Raw genomic sequence first — 12648 nt, 5'->3', positions numbered from 1 at the left:
ACTACAGTGTCCAAAAGATCCCTTGACAGACCACCACAGTGTTATTGGCATGTCTTCATAGCATAAGGTGCCTCTTCATACCCGAGGCTGTTATTCTTCATTCAGTCCTTTCTCTCCGGTATAGTGTTTTGCTATTCCACCATCTGACCTTCTACTGCTTGAGAATGCTTGTCCAGGTAATTGAAATGAGAGTTTTGATTGCAGGTGCATGAATCAATGAATTCTTCTCTCAGAAATGGCCAAGGAAAGGGTAGCTTTTCCTCCTCATGGGTCATGGCTTGGCACTGGCCAAGGAGCACCTGAGGACCAATCTAGCAGGTCCCTTGAGGTAATGGTGGGAAGACACAGAGCAAGCCAGGAAAAACCAAGTCTCACATGCTAGGTCCAAACTGCTTCTGGATGTATTCCTAAGTCTACATTCATGCTTTATCTGGCTCCTGCAAGGCTCAGGTAAAATGCATGCCTCTGTGTATGTACATACAGAAGGAGAAGGAAACGCAGGACAGTTAAATACTAGTTACATAGCATAATCTAGTGGGTGAAGCACTATGCAAGATAGGACTCTTGCCCCTTGGGTTTTGTTTTCTTTTTTTTGTTCTCAGAAGAGCGACAAAATGAAATACAGTACTGGAAGCAGGAACCAGGTACTTCCTCTTACGCCCAAACATTTCACAATAGGTGTTAGAAGGGGGGGAGGAAACAATTTTGAAAAGGGAATGCTGATTTTAGTAATCACAAACTGGATGCTGAAATAGCTGGCTTTCAGTATTGGATAATGTAGAGGTTATTGCAATGTTCTACAGCTTAAGAAAAGAATGGACTGTCATGATGACACATTAAGGTATTCTGTATGTTTAGAAGAAAAACTGAGCAGAACACAGTACCTTATTTTCTAGAATGAACAAAACCTACTCTTGTGTCTTCTGGTTGCAGTCACTCACCTTTTCCATGGAAAACTCAGACTGCAGTCATGGACTTACCAACATTACCCATATGCCACTACAGCCCAGATCATACCAGAAGACATAAGAACAAGTCAAAATAGTCCCTGTGTTCCAGAAAATGCCAGAACTGACAGGACTATGTAATTTATAATGTGGGAATGCATGAATTCTGCACAATATGATTGCATGTGCAAGTTCTCACAATATCTACATTTCACCAGCCTCTGCTGCCCATTACTGATATAGCTATTATGTACATGTTATACAGACTTCTAACACAGACATTACACACCTCTGCATAGTATTTCTATAACAGGTATCTAGACATATAAAAAAGAATGCAAGAACGTTTTTTCAGCCACGTTGTTTATCTGTTGCTATTTTATATATTCCTAGTCTTCTGGTTTTGCCTTGTAAATATTTTCTAATAGTTATCTTCCTCCTGATCTCTCTCATACACTATATTTCATTCTTCTGCATTGTTACACATGGCCATTATCACACTCGTGCAAATATAAACCCTGCTTTCACTTTTTCTGAGTTTTATGTTATAGTTCTTTCATATCTTTGTTCCCTGTCCAAACAGCAGCTTCTTTTTCATTGTGAAATCTCAGCACAAATATTGAGCTCACAGAATGTTGCCTCAGAGATACTTGATACAGGCAGTCCACAACTGTAGCTTCCACTTGCAATTCCTCTCCCAAAAGTCCTTGTGGTCATTTCAATTACTGTTGGTGGAGCATGCCACTAGAAAACTGATTCACCAACTAGGAAAATCATAGAGAAAGGCTACTGGCCTGCCTAGCCTGCTCTGCTGAAGACCAGAAAATGAAGTCTGTATATTGCTGGATCATGCTTTTTGCTTGATGCCAGGGAAAAATACTACAGCTATAATACCATGAAACTATATAGGTGGTGTTGTAGTTCTTGTCCCACTCTGCATACACTTACATCTTAAAGACTCCAGGCTTTAATGATGTAACTCATTGTTCCAAACAGAGCTGGGCATAATATGGTTTTCATAAACTTCTGCAAGTGCATATATTTTTGTGCTTACAGTAATTTCAAAAAAATATTGGACAACTACATTAGCAATTCAATTTTTATTATTGAAAATTAGTTATTTACCTGAACACCAAGTCAGTTTTGCCCTCTTAATTTTTTTCATCAGCTTTATCTCCAGCTCTACAAAACTCTAGACCACAGCCCTTCAACTCATTGCTCCAGCATTCTTTTTTCCAAGTGCAGTGCCATATTCATTCTGCTCCTACCTCCTCCACAGGTGTCTCTTCTCAGGATTCACTTTCCTTTTATGTCTTTCCATTCTTCCTTTTCTTCTTAATAGATAAATGACTGCAGAGTGACAGAACGACAGGGTTCTCTACCCTCCATTCTCTGCCCCATTACTCTTTATTCTTAGGCTAGGTGTTAGCAGAGTGCATAGAGGAATTTGAAAACTCTATCTTCATTCACAGGTGTGGACAGCTTGAAGGATAGTTGCAGTTGAACCACAATGGAGCAGCTCTGAGCTGCTGAATGCATTCTAGTCTTCCTTCTTATCCCCAACCTGAACAGCTGAACAGGAAGAAGGAACTCTGCTTGCCTGGTGCAATAATCTTATTTATTTATACACAAGGAAGCAGTCAGTAAGAGGCAATTTCCTAAACCACTAAGACTGCCATACTGATATCTGTAGTTCCTAAATCTGTAAATCACTGTGCTCTGAAATATTTAAGTATCAGCTATTTGAATATGCAGATCATCTGATTCGTTAATATTAAGTGTCATGGAAAAGCTATTCATGAAAAGAGAGAATTAAAGAATATCTGTGTTTTCCAAATGCTTTAACAGCAATAGAAGCATTTTCTTTACGGAAAAATACATTTCTGAACATCTGTTGGGAATGTTTTTCCATTTCATGTTTGCAGACTCCACTTTCAGTTTACAAGGACTGTTTTCACTGCCTCATTAAAAACAATGTTATCACCTGGTTCCCCTTCGTAATGATTAAAAGGAGCTTTAATCATTTCAAATTATCTTATTGCTGATAGGGCATTGGGTTATGAACAGCAGACCCAACAACTATGTTAACATCCAGATACAGAACTTCTGATTTTCTTGGAATGTCTTATAATAACTAAATAGGTTTGTTTTCCTTCTAATTGACTAAACATTACCTTTTTATCAGAAAGGGTTTTTGTACATACAGATGCAATATACATGTTTTCTGGTCTTATCCTACTTAGCTAATGTGTTTGCAGGGGCTACCAATCAGATATCCCAGAAATGTTTAAGGAATTTTAGAAAATAAAACATCTCCACAGGAGAAACTTTGCCATTTGAGGGTCATATCTTCTTTGCCAATATACAATAATTTTCATTACTTCAGCTTTTTATGTGAGGCATTACAATACTTCACACTTCCCACATATATCGATGATTAAAACCATGAAGTATTTATACCTTTTACTAACCACTTTGTTCAGGCCTTATTTTTATTTATTTTTGCTTACTGTTTCTAACCTTTTTATTCAATATACATATCAAAATCAGTTTTGAGAAATTTATTCTGATTAAAACATTGCAATAAACAATTTTATTCATGCGTAGGAGATTCAGATATTCAGAAAAAAATAAGGATCAAGTTGACATAATTCAACTACTCAGTAAAGAAAAAAAAATATTTTCCTCAGGTCTGAGAATATTCCTGTTTAATTTTGTAGCTGGATTTGAAATTACTTTATGCAAATTGCTCTTCTAGTCCTTCTAATACTAAATTTTTGCATGGAGTGGTAGATTTGCTAAAATGAAACAGGACATTTTGCTTAATCAAGATAATTTGATATGCTGACTCTGTCATTCACAACTGCATTAAAAACTCAATTCAGCTATATTACTTTAGGTTAAACTTCCTTTTTCTACAAATATCAATGGATTATTTTTTTTATATTCATGCTATTTCACTAAGAGTATAAAACATGATAACTGTATGTAAACAGATGTTTTACTCTGATTCTTTGGAGTGATATGTGATTTTATATAAATTCTTTCTTCTAAAGATTTCACATTTGAGAGCCTTTAAAAGTTTAAGCTAATGATTTTTCAGTAGATAAAAAAAAGAAAAAGAGAAATTAAATGAGATTTTAAGTACCATCTTTAAAAACCTTTAATTTATTCAAACTTAACCTCTATCATACTTAACATGGAGAATATATATTTTTTAAATGGTTCTGTTAATTTGTACTTTTGAAGACCACAGAAGACCTGTATTTAGACTAGTGGCTACCACATGTGATGTGGATCAGGTTTGATATAAGGTGCAAGTTTTGTTTTGTCCAAGAGTAGAATGCCTTCTACAGTTTTGTCCTTCATAGATATGTAAATTTTTGGGGTGGGTTTTTTTTTGTTTGTTTGTTTGTTTTGTGTTGTTCTGTTTTTGCAGAAAGACACTGTTGCAAGTTAATTTATGGATTGAAAGAGGTACATTCCTACATACCTTAAATTGAAAAAATCTCAAAGTTTAGGCTTTGCAGTACATGATGAGATATTCTAGTTGTTCTTTCATTTGATCTGCTATCAGAATTGTCATGGAAGTATGGAAAGTATGTGTTGTTCTGTGTCCCTTTCTCAGTTAAAACAGGGGCTTGTAACTTGAATATCCGAGACTAAATTAATGATAAGCCCATCTTTGACATGAAAATCATCACTGTGCCTGGTACAGTGAAAAGGTAGAAAAGGAACCAGAAGTCATACCAGAAAACATACTGTTCCTTTTGCAGAGTGGAGTGACCAACCTGTTGTCCATGGCTGTAATATTTGCTTAGAAGATATAAGCACGGAAGAACCATGCACTCTAACAAACACCGATATTCATAATTCATTCCCCCCAGACCTTGTAATGAAATAATTACCAAAATTAGTAAAATAACACTTATTAAAAATTATGCTAGGCAGCATCCAGATTTAATAATGAAAAGGATTAAAATAGAATGAAGCATTAAAAAACCAAAAAACCTCTTTAAAATTGTGAACCGGTTTTTTTCCCCTTTTTAAATGTTGCATATGTCCACTCCCAGCATCTGCAGGTGGCTGGCACTTTTAGGTCAGTGTTAGGAACATACAACATAAAAGCGAGGATGCATATTTTCCCACTAAAATATTTAACAAAGGATTTCACATTCTGAAAAGAACAAGTAAGTTTCAGTGCACTGCTGAATCCTTAAACCACCAGGAGCAGAGCTAGATTTAGTATTAAATTTGTGCCTGCTTTATTAAAAGGAAAAGAGAAAAGAAATATCCTTTTGTTAGAATAATCTGCTGTGCAAAGTCAACAGTGGGATTTGCCCTTTCCCTTTTTCATAGTGTTGAGCAGAATTTTAAAAATGGGGAAATGTTTTGTAAATGGTTTCAGGACTTGGCAGTTTGCATCCATTTGGGGACTGAAATCAAAGGCACTGTGCCATGAACTGAACTTAGCAGGATGAATTAGCCTTGATGCGGCAGGAAAAGTCTATTGTTTTATACCCACAGGCCATATTGCTAAATTGCTAGCCTGTTAAACATGAGAGGGACAAGGGCTGATACCAGGTCTGTAGGGGAATGCCAGAGAATGGTTTTCATCCACAAATCTCAGTGGTTTGCTTGGAGGCATGGGGTGCACTCCTAGATCATATCTTTCAGTATATACTTGCAAAAGAAATCCAGCTCATCTGCTCCAAGATCACTCATAATGCACACCAAAGTTTAGTTTGTGAGGAAAGGTGGATAAATAGTGATTGAGAGATTTCCTTTAAAAGTATATTCCTGATCCAAACAAAAAAACCTAATGTGAGCACACCTTGGCAGTCTAATACTATTTCTTTGTCCTGTGCGCTATCTTCTGAACTTTTATTCTCACTATTAATGCGTCTTCTGGTTCTTTTCTTTTCCTGGTTTCTAGTTTATACTTTTCTTCTGAACTTCCTCTGAGTTCTGTTGATCCAGGCTCAGATCACCTTCCAGCTCCTCCTCATGTGTCCTGGGTTAACAGCTACATTTCTTCTGTAGCTCCTGCCATCCTCCTGAACTTGGCTTTATCCATTATGCATCGCTTGCTTTTACCCACATTTCTGTAACCCCATTTTTCACAAATGAATGGCATTCATTCTTTTTCTCTGAGGAACAACTGCAACTAGATTCTGCAACAGAACTATTACTACTGAGGAGTTATTTTCACCGAGTGAAAATAGACAAGATATCTTCTCACCTTTCCCTCAGTTACATTTGAGTGTGTGTCTTCTGAGCAAAAGTTTGTGTATATTTCTGAAAATAGAAAAAAAAAAACCAAAACAAACCCAACCTGTTTAAAAGAACCAGTTCCAAAATAGCTGTGAGACGCATTGATATTTTTCATATTCTGTGAGTCATAACTAATTAAAAATAGTTTTTATATTCTGACAGTGAAAACTGGCAGCAAAGAAGCAGATAATAACCATATACGCGTATGTGCGTATATATATATATTCATAATTGTATCTGCACATACAGATAGAGGTAAAAATACATACCAGATATCTAAATATGTAGACTTCTAGATCAAAAAAAATAAAAATCCTCAGTTAGCAGGAGCTCCTAAAAAGGTTCTGTATTTGCACATAAATCATTGTATTGCCCAATAAAAGAATTGCAATTGTATATCTACCAAAACCTTCTTTGCCCAAATTAAATATCCTATAAAACTATGTTGTTTTCATATTTTCACATTTCAAAGCTTACAATGAAGAAAGCGCTTTGAAACCAATTGTTAAAGTTGTGGAGACATATGATAAACCCAGTAGTAAAAGCAATACAGTTTGGGTTTTCTTGGGTTTTTTTTCCTAATATAAATTTTAATTTTCTACTTTAAAAAAAAAAAAAAAAAAAAAAAAGGTAAGTGTTATTGTTTACCTCTTTGAGTCAGTTTGCATTTGTTTTATAAGTTTTTAAATTCTTCCTGAGGAAAAACATTATAGTCTTAAGAAATGTCAAGTTGGATAGGACTCTGCCCCATCAAGGGAAAAAAATCTATTATACCTTAACATTTTCTTAACAGCTGGAAAAGAAAACAATACAGAAAGTAATAATTAGTCATCTGCTTCAGATCTAAAGCAACTGTTCCTGTGAAATTAAAAGGGGCAGAGCAATCTTACCTACTCATAAAGGTATCATTTGTAAAATGTGAAAGAATTGACCCCCAGTGATAAAATCAGTAAGAATCTGACAGTTGTAGAAAGCTGTACGCTCAAATATGTTGTCTCTCAAACAGCTTTGCTGTCTCCTTCAGGCAATCATTGAGATGACTAAAATGTGTTAATTTTTCCATTGTTAATTATTCTATTTTTAAGGTAAGCAGAGATGACAGTAAAACTCTACAACTTCAGAATGTGTAGACTCCCCAACTATGCAAAAAGGCATAAAACCAAATAATTCCAGGTGACAAATATAGATGAGATCAGTTCTGGAGTTCAAAATGGAGAATTATAACCAGCTTAGTAAAAATGCACACACCTGTGCTTTTTAGTGTTATCTGTTCCCGCAGGATTACCTGCAGTCTCCAGATTGTTGTGTGATATGCCAGATTCATAAAGATTTTTTGCAATTGCTGAAGTGCTTCTAAACCACAGTAATCTTATTAACAGAAATTATACACAATTCTGTTTTGTGGCTGGTATTCTCTCTCACGTGGTACTTATTGAGTATTTTTCTGTTTCTTATTGATCGTCTATTAGTAAACTGCTGAGTGTCAAGGAAATTTGTAAACCTGCTCTGCAGAGCTCAGTGTAGTCACTAAGATGTTATCATAACCCTGAGGAGATATTTTTTGTTTTCAGCCCGTGCTAGTCCCTGGTTACATGTCAGCCTTCTGGAGGAAGAAACAGTTCTCCACAGGAAACTTCATTACATGTAAGATCTGGTCTTGTGTTGGGAGCAGGAGCTGAAGACCAAGTTCCTAATATAGATCTCCGTTGTCCAAGGTTCCAGAAACTTATGTCTTCATTTTTCTTTAGCTGTGTGCTGTAGGTCTGAGAGCTGCTGGCAGTTGTTCCATGTGTCCTTGGCATATACTACTTCACATTCCACAGACTCAGCAAGAAAAGGTAAGTAACTTCAAACTTACTATTTATTGAAGTGGCAATTTATAGAGTTGTTGCAAATGAAGCACCACATCCTAGCTATGTGCACATATATCTGATGATTTATCCTAATGCTTCCATCAAAATTCCCTATTGTAAGTGTCTGCTTTGGAGATATAAAGACACATCTACAGCTAGATCACAAGATTCAAGCAACACCATTACTTCTCTTACACATGCTGGAACCTTAATTTTTGGTTGAATGATTTGAAATTTTTATTGGATTAATTTTTAATCACATTCTTACTGACTTTCTCCTAAATTAATGGTATAGAATCTACAGTTGGGGGAGCAGCACAGAAAATTTTTAATAAGCCCATTATAATGGGGGAGAGAGAGAGGCACTCAAGCCTCACAAATCAACACAGCAAATGACTCTTGTCCCATCTTCAGCAACTCCCTCACTGACCACTACTCTTCGAGTACCTCCATTGCCTTTTTTTGCAGCTGGCAGCCCTACTGAAAACGAAATAAGAAGCCGGGCTGGCTCTCCCCGAGTACTGGGGAAAGCTGACAGAACACTGCTGTTCTTCCCTTAGTTGTTCCTGATTCTCCCTCACTGAGAAGAGAAACGAATGCTAGTAACAAGCAAGCAGCTCCTATTCCTTGCTCCTTCGTCCCAGCTCCAGCTTAGAGTGACATCTAACATATATCAGTTGTCAGTGATTTTTGACGGCTCAAGGGCCAGTTGGTTACTGGAACACAGTGTATTCCAGGGACCTTCCCTCTCCATGCCCCTCCCACCAGGAAAGCGAGTTAAAAAACAGATTTGGAGCATAATCCCTCTGTTGGCCTCTACATGCAAGATGGTTCTCCAGGCAGGACCTGTGCCTGGCTTGTACTGTCATTATTCCCTATTTATTGAGTCTGGCACTTTGCCTTTCTTGAAATGAAATGAGTTGAATGTTCCTTTTGTCATTCCCTGAAACAAGTGCACATTTCATTTGCTGTATTATCTACCATGGCAGCACTGTTGTCTGGTTAAAGTAGGGCATCTTGGGATCTAATTTTATACTTCTCAGTACTCAGATGAACACTGTACGTTATGTTCAACATATCTAAATCCATATGGTATAGCATTATGATACAACATCTCTGTTCGAAGTCCCATTATAGTCTCATTATCTGCAGTGATTTCATTTGACTAGTCCCTGTAAAAATGTATTATTTGAGATATTTGTCCTTTTTTCTGTTTTCCCTTCACACAAAAGAAATCTATCACATTATTTTAAGGTCATACCATGTCACGCCATATTACATTTCTTCCTGTTATATTCATTTAGAAACAATCTTCTTTTCAGTCCTATTTATTTTAAACCATTCTTCCTGCAGTTTCCTTGCTGCTGCTTATAGGCATTCTTGAAAGCACAAACTCCATTAAAAATACTTTTGCAATATCTTCTTCATTTCCTGAAATCCACAAAGTCCACTCTAGCTTTTGAAGTGATATCCAGTGACTGAAGTGTACTAAGCACTCATGCAACTGCTCTCTATCAACCTGGAAATTGTTGCCTTTACAAAATAACCACTGGTGCAGGATACTAGAGCATGAGCCTCAGTATTGGCAGTTTCTATAAATTTTACCTTGGGTCTTGCTTACCTTTGACATGATGTAATGAAATTTTGATGCATGAAAATGGTAATTGTATTTATTTCCCCCAATATGTGAAACAAGTCCCCAGCAAGTGGAAGGTAGTATACCATGATTTTTTCTCATACAAGGCTAACTGTGCTAGTACTCTATTAGTTTGCACCGATGGGAGAATTAAGAAATGTGAACGGCTTAAGAACGTTCTTATGTTTTGATGGTACAGTGTAATTAGCATTAGCTAAACAAGAGTTAAGCACAATGACCTTTTAGGGTTTGAGGAGTCTCACTGTGGAATAGAATGACAGACTAATTTAATTTATCCTTCATCAAAGTTAAATATAGAAAAGAAACAAATGCCAAAAGTGAATAGTAACAATAATATAAACTGCAGAGTAACAGATGAGCCTGGCTTCAAGCTGACACTTCCCACTAAGACACACGCTATGTCAAACCAAAGCTGTTGGGCTGGCACAAAATGTAGACAGCCATAGAGACTGATGCATTTCAAGGATGATGAATACTGTCATGTAAGTATTCCTTCAGTGGAGCTTCTTTAACACTAAAAGCAGCAAGGAAAATGTCAGATCAAAAAAAAACCCACCTCTCTCACACCCATGCAGCATAGAATGGAACAAATGTAGCGCCAGACTTAACTATTATGACAGAAAGAAACTAAACAAAACCCACATGAAAACATATCTGTACCTCTCAGGGAAGCATCTGATGAAACTGTGATAAAAGATATGAGGTGACATGAAATGAGTGAGGGCTGTGAGTTAGCTACAGCAAAAAGCATGACATCAGACGCAAAAAGCTGGAAAAAAAAAGAGGAAGTGGTCTCTAGAACTGCAATATTTTAAAAATAAAACATAAAAAAAGTTCATACATTTTTTGTGCCATATTGTTGGCAGTTGGAGAGAAACCTGTATCTGCTCTCTAGTTGAAGTCAAAGTCAATATAAGCCAGTTCTGTGTTTGGCTTTTCCCTTTTACTTAAGCCTGGGCTCTTGGGAACAGGACTACTCTGAAGCACTTGTATAACTTATAATCCCTAATAAAAGGTAGTAGAGGAAGAACTTTTTTGCTCTTAGTAATTGAGGGTCTTCAGGTCTTCATGTAGGAGGGAAAACAAAAAGATATCATCTATTTCATTTAAATAAATAGGTATTCCAGAAATGACTAGAACTGGCTGAAAATATTTTGTTATTTTTTGTGGGGAAGGGTGGAAAATAAAGTTGGAAAAATGTGTTGCAGAAATTTGTCAACTTTCCATTAAAAAAAAAAAAAAAAGGAAGAATGCACCTAATTTATTACATGCTTATTTTACCTTTGAATTTTTGGATTATTAATATTCTCCTTAAATACCACTGTGTCTCATGAGAGCTGCAGTTCAATTGGTTTATGACAAAATTCTTGCGCTGGTCTTGACTTTGTGACTGGATTGTTTCTCTGTCATCCCTGAGTGATCTGGGTTTCTCTGCCACAGTAAAATTTGGATAAATTTTGGATAAAAGTCTGGGTGAGCTATAAAAGTCTGAGAAAATATAACTTACTTAAAACATAACTTTTAGAAGACACAGTGGGGACCTTGGTGGCCACAGTGGAACACCAAACAGAATGGTTTGAATCAAAACTTCATCCCAAAGTGAAATGATATTTATTATGCTACAGCTCAAACAAGATGTTACACATTTCCAAACCCCTTCCTTATTTTCCATTTTCATTAATAAAAGGTTAATATCTTGATCTTCAATATCTTGCTAATTTGAGTTGCTGAGAAGCATTTTAACATATTATGATATTAAATACATAATATCATAATCTCTAGTGGGATGAAAATCCCAGTTTTTACCAGTTGCTAATGGCCTCTGGAGGGATTCAGCCTGATGAGGTTTGTGATGTCAAACAGCTGTAGATGAAAATACGAGAAACAGTTGACAATAATTAAATAATACAAATGTAAAACTACAAATCTGAGACAAGTACATAATTGCCATGGTATTATTTCATATGATTTTTTTATGTGATATTAAATACCATTAAGTTTTCATATTCTTAGCGAAGTCGAAATACGAACATACTAATCTGCAGATTTCAGAAAGTAAAGAAATAAAACAACACAATATTTAGTAAGCATGAACAATTCCGAAGCTTTTCTTTTTTTTTTTAATGTGCAATTGATTAACTGAAATGAAGGCAATTTATTGAGTTCACCCAGCAATTTAAGGTGAACAATTCACAGAAATTATACAATTGTAACCCCTTTTCTTTTGTATGAATTATCTTAGAGCAAGCTGTGGAATTTCTGAGTGTACCTGTAATTAAACATATTTGAACAATTCTAAATCTGCAGTTTATTTGCAAAAGCTCTATATACAAATTCAATATTCAAAATTCAAGCTGCTTGATTAGGTCAGTAGGCACATAATAAGTTTCTATCTCAGAAGCTTGATTATTCATATCAAAAATCTGATATGAATCATTCAGAATTTGCTTTTTGCAAATACTCTTCAATAATATGCTCAAAATTCATCAAACATTATTGTTAGTACCTCTATTCAGCAGAATAGTTACAGAAAGCAAACAATACCCAGCTCAAATTACTAAAATATCTATGTACCTTTCCAGTGAAAGGAAACCTGGTTGATAGATGGAATTTAAGACCATAAAAGAAGAAAATATACTTACTTACTCAGCTTTTGAAGGAGGAATGATATTAACATACCTGCAGTATATGTAAATCCCTTAAATATATACGAGTAACTCATGTTGCTACTCTTACATATTTTTTTCTAACAAAAGTCATTGTTTATCTAAATTTTAAATACAAAATGAAAGTATATTTACTTGTGGAGGCTGGATTTATTAGATTTATCTAAATTTTTTTGATCCCTAATTTGGAAGATACATTTCTCAGCTGCTAAGCTATACATTAATATGGGAAGCTGCTTACCTAAGCTTTT

At 35.7% G+C, this 12648-nt stretch overlaps 1 protein-coding gene across 1 annotated transcript in view; it reads right to left on the bottom strand.

The window, feature by feature from the left end:
• Positions 1-11319: 11319 nt before the first annotated feature.
• Positions 11320-12648, bottom strand: part of NLGN4X (neuroligin 4 X-linked) — a 192123-nt gene continuing 190794 nt past the window's right edge. The window contains exon 8 of the transcript XR_005102801.1: positions 11320-11594. The gene's annotated coding sequence lies outside the window, so the exon portion shown is untranslated. The remainder of the gene's footprint in view (positions 11595-12648) is intronic.

Source organism: Falco rusticolus, chromosome 2 (genome assembly GCF_015220075.1).
Source record: "Falco rusticolus isolate bFalRus1 chromosome 2, bFalRus1.pri, whole genome shotgun sequence".
NCBI lineage: Eukaryota > Metazoa > Chordata > Aves > Falconiformes > Falconidae > Falco > Falco rusticolus.
The sequence above is the reverse complement of the archived record's forward strand: the minus strand, read 5'-3'. Positions and strand labels throughout refer to the sequence as shown.